The following is a 5,000-nucleotide window of genomic DNA, read 5'->3' on the forward strand; positions in this document are numbered from 1 at the left end:
AAAGAATACCCCCAGAAAGAAATAGCCAATCACATGCAACATATCCACAGAAGCAGATACTCTCCACGATCATATCATTATTCATAATATTATTATTATCCGACCTACAATCCATCAGCTCCAACTCCAACGCGTCAATGGGCCTTTTTCACACATTCTGTGTCTAAAAGGCAGGGTAAACACCGGTGCAACCAAAACATTCATGAGGGTTTCCAACTTCCAATCCATTTAGGTGTTCCAGTGCTGGGGCCCTCATTAATGTTTTGGTTGCACCTGTGTTTACCCTGCCTTTGAGACACAAAATGGCTCCTGCAAAAAAGGCCCATAGCAAAGTAAAGTGCATGTTTGCTGCAGTTCTTTGCATTGCCAACACCATATAGACATGATGATGTAATACATCTCTCAGGGGACACAGAGGAGTCCCATGTCTTTCTATCTGTACACGCAGGTCCACTTGTTCCTCTAAGACTGAGGATGCCAATGTTCCAGAGTTGGCCGGTAAGGAGTCAAGCTTTAGTTGGCTGGTGAGGAGTCAAGCTTTAGTTGGCCGGTGAGGAGTCAAGCTTTAGTTGGCCGGTGAGGAGTCAAGCTTTAGTCAAGCTTTAGTTGGCTGGTGAGGAGTCAAGCTTTAGTCAAGCTTTAGTTGGCCGGTGAGGAGTCAAGCTTTAGTTGGCCGGTGAGGAGTCAAGCTTTAGTTGGCCGGTGAGGAGTCAAGCTTTAGTTGGCCGGTGAGGAGTCAAGCTTTAGTTGGCCGGTGAGGAGTCAAGCTTTAGTTGGCCGGTGAGGAGTCAAGCTTTAGTTGGCCGGTGAGGAGTCAAGCTTTAGTTGGCCGGTGAGGAGTCAAGCTTTAGTTGGCCGGTGAGGAGTCAAGCTTTAGTTGGCCGGTGAGGAGTCAAGCTTTAGTTGGCCGGTTATATCCACCTTATTTCTAGCTGCCATGATCTCTGATGGGTGCTTCTTCCGCTTCCGGTGTAATAGACTGTTTTACAGTCTATGGTTTTAACTTGACCAAAAAAACGTCTATGAGGATTTTACAGCAGAGCCATTCTGCTCTACAGCCGTGTCGTTCGGGTGCTGGGATAACGTAATGCATTGTGGGTAGTCGGCAGTGTTGGGCAAGTTACTTTCAAAATGTAATAGACTACAGTTACATTCGTTTGAAAGTAATAAGTTACTTTACAATATTACTTTCTGTGTGGAGTAACTCGTTAGTTATTACACTACTTTTGCATTACTTTGTACCAAAACAACAGCAGCAGCAGAATGACATCGCCGCCCCGGAACCATCCCGAAAAATAATTTCAACCGCCTTGAAATCAGTGTAAACAATCCAAAATTCTAAATGTTATTCTTTTCCTTTGTTATTGTCATCTATAGTGGTTATTTGCATAAAAACACACAGTTTGATTAGGAAATGATTGTATCTTTTTTAAATATGTGCTTTGATTTAATCAAATGTAACTCAATTTGTAACTTGAGTTACTTGACAAAGTAACTGGTATAATATTACTGAAATCCTATAAGTAATAAGTTATATTACTGAGTTACTGCTAAAAGTAATATATTACATGTAATATGTTACTTTTGTAATGAGTTACCCCCAACACTGGTAGTCGGCTACTGTTGCTAATGCTAGCGGCTAGCGTAATAGTTACTTTACATGGCAGTAAAACGCCACTGAATGACCAAATTGATTTAACTTTTAACCATTTCGAGTAACACTGTTTCCATACGGACCCCCAGCGTTGGTTAGTTGTTTATAACGTGACTATATTTATAACTCTTATAACGTACTCCAGTTTCCGGTTTATAATTCGGGCAGCCGAGTATAACAAAGGAAATGGCAAGCTGCAACAATAACTCACGTTAAACTGGACCTTGTACCCACAATTATTTTTTACAGTGGGGCATTCAAAAATAAGGTGGATAGCGTATTTTGGTCTGACAGCCTGAGCACAACCTGCTCAGAAGCAGGTTCAGTAAGTTACCATGGCCCTGTACCCACTGTACTATCATGAGACTGAGCAGCCAGGGTTAAGTCCAGAGTCACAGTAGCTGCCTGACACACTGATCTTGCTTCATGGCTGCAGGGATAAGGAGTGGAGAAGTCAGTAGGCACAGTCACTCTGCTCACTGTCTCTTCAGGGTTGTTCTTTCTCAACTGGCCATGTTGACAAAATGTACGTGTGGACTGCTTTGGACGATTTGACTGCTTTTGGCTCATTGCCACTCCTAGTTTGCACGTGTGAGTTGAGTTGAGTTGAGTTGAGTTGAGTCGAGTTGGGTCGTTGAACCAGTTTACACTACAAGAGAAATTCAAACATGTTTGATTAATCGTTGTGGCTCGACTGGCTCTGACTGGAGTCAGGAGGTGGTTTACACTTGATTAGAAATCTGTAACCATAATACAATAACACATTTTGCTGCTAATTGGCACAACAACTGCCCACAACAACTGCAGACTACAGTCAACAAAGACAGACTGAGCCCAACTGGAAATCCTGTGTAAAATCAGAGGGAAACTCTTGTAGTGTATTTTAGGTATTACAGGCATTAATATAACAGAAAACCAGTAATAGGTAGACCAGGATTATTATTATTTTTATTTTTTATTTTTTTTATTATTATTATTATGTAATTTATACTTTTCTCCCTTCTTCATGTAATATGATATGACATGCATGCAGTGCTTCAGCTATACGTTGTTTATAGTGTCCTTGAAAATGCTGCTCAGAACTGGAGGTAATACAACCATTACAACTGAGAAACCCTGGTATTTGTGCCAATAGCAAACTGCTGTATTTCTGCTGCATTGTGTTGACAGCGCATAACGATGCACTTAAGGATTCTTTCTGCACAGTTAGATAACACTGGCAGAGTATTTAGACTTCATGTCAGCTCTCGTGCGGGTTGATAATAATAATGCATGATAATAATATGAGGGCATAACTGTTGTCATCACTTCTTACTATTTGAGAACATTTTGTAATGACAATAAATCCACAAAGATCCGTCTTCCCAATTTCCCCCCTGGGATCATTAAAGTCTTTCTGATTCTGATTCTGATTCTGAAGATGAACTTCACAGCCAGCAAAGTCTTTGTGCTTTTTCGGCTTTCTTGGCAAGATCAGAGTGAGAACTGAAACATTTAACGGGCAAAAACTAAGTATTTCAGCAGCGAATCCATCCATCCACTGGCAGCTGTGGGAGTTGGTGGTGTGTGTGGATATTAAGGTTGTTCACACAAATCACACAAATGCACAGCTGTTTGTGATTTATAACCAGGGAAATGTAATCAGGTCGTGTATATGCGATTATGCGCCGCTGCATTTTAGAAATGTGGGATTATCTTTTTGCCTACACAGCATTTTAGTGATGAATCTAGCCCAGGGCCGTTTCTCAATACGGGTTCTTGTGTGTTCTTGCGTGTTCTTGTGTCCCTGTGAAACGTCATCAGTCGCAGCCCAAGTACTGTTCCAATACAAAGTTCACATTTCGCCAAGAACGCTTTAAATTCCCAGATTTGTTCTTGACACGCCCACTTTACCGAGGATGCTCTGGTTGGTGACTTGTGTCAACTTGGCAAGGCAGATATCCCAGCATGCATTTTGGCATAAGCAGAGGAAGAACGCAGCAGAGAAGACTCCATAAGCTCCGGGAAGTTTTTTACAATTTAAAGTTTTATTTCATCATTAAATTAATTTCTGATTACTTTTGATGCCTACAAACAGGGTAGTAGGTTTCAATAAGTGCCAGTTTACGAACATTTATAGCGAAAAATGGCAAAAAGCTCCAGAGTACAATTGCACTGCATCTAAATCAGCTGAGCTTTTTATTTGTGTAGTACTGCAGGCGGCCTCTGCGCTGGTATTGCGCAATACCCTCAAGAACGCATCGTCTCAAACTGCCAACAGCGTCATGTGTGCTTGTGACCTAGCAAGTTCATTCTTCCAAGAACGACTAGCAAGAACGTTCTCCCCAAGAACCCAAGAACAAGAACACATTCTTGGTATTGAGAAACGGCCCAGGTTTCACACAGAGTCATAAATGCCTCGCTATCATCTGTGGACTTTGACACAGTGGACTGGATCTTGTTCCTGTACCAAAGTACTATGATCCACTGATGATGATGATGATGATGATGATGATGATGATGATGATGATGATGATGATGATGATGATCACATATGCAGCAAAAAAGCGATATGTGTCATACTGGCTGACTATTTAAAAAGCATGGTGTAGGGCTGGGTCGGTTTGAAAATTTTAAAACCGGTTCGATATTGCCGTCTAAACCGGATCGAACCGGTATACCGATTTTTTTTGTAATTAATTTTTTTTTTTTTTTTTTTTAAAGCAGGGCTCCCGAGTGTGGCCCATAACTGTCTGTAGTGCAACTTCAGTCCACCTGATAGCGATAATGCACCTCTAAGCTGGTATTGTCAACCAGCAATGATACTGAATAAAAAGAAGCAGGACACCTGTGTAACAAACACACCCTGTATTTATTTCTCATAACTATTCAGCTCAACTTTTCTTCTAAACATCAAAATAATAAATGAAATAAGACTTCTGCCTATAGTGCAACTTGAGAAAAGGCTAATACGAACAATAGTGCAATCAGAATGGACTGGCAAAAAAAAAAAGGGGGGGTTTTCGGTTTGCACGTGATCAAACTGGTTTGGGCTCGTACACCAAACCGAACCGGTAAAACCGGAAATCGACCCATGCCTAGCATGGTGTTATGTTTGCTTATTGGCATTGGTTTATAGCGCTCCCCAGAGTGTGAAGTAGCACTTAATGTTGGACACAGTTATGACTTGGCTGCTATCTACACTGGACTCTGTTGTTCAGATAATGGTGCTCTTTTTACTCTGCACCACATAGAATCTGGATGGATTATTAAAGCAAATCGGAAATCAATAGGATTCTTGTAGAAATGCTGACTGAAGTCACTTTTAAAAATGGTGGTATTTTGACCTATGGTGGTACAAGTGTAG

General features: G+C 41.2%; 1 protein-coding gene across 1 annotated transcript in view; it reads right to left on the reverse strand.

Moving 5' to 3' along the window:
* The window catches only part of LOC310771497 (sarcosine dehydrogenase, mitochondrial-like), a gene marked incomplete at its 3' end in the record, with an annotated part of 31,195 nt that overhangs the window by 15,942 nt on the left and 10,253 nt on the right, over nucleotides 1–5,000 (reverse strand). The window lies entirely within an intron of this gene.

Source organism: Poromitra crassiceps (genome assembly GCF_964638095.1).
Source record: "Poromitra crassiceps genome assembly, contig: HAP1_SCAFFOLD_708, whole genome shotgun sequence".
NCBI classification, from domain to species: Eukaryota; Metazoa; Chordata; class Actinopteri; order Beryciformes; family Melamphaidae; genus Poromitra; species Poromitra crassiceps.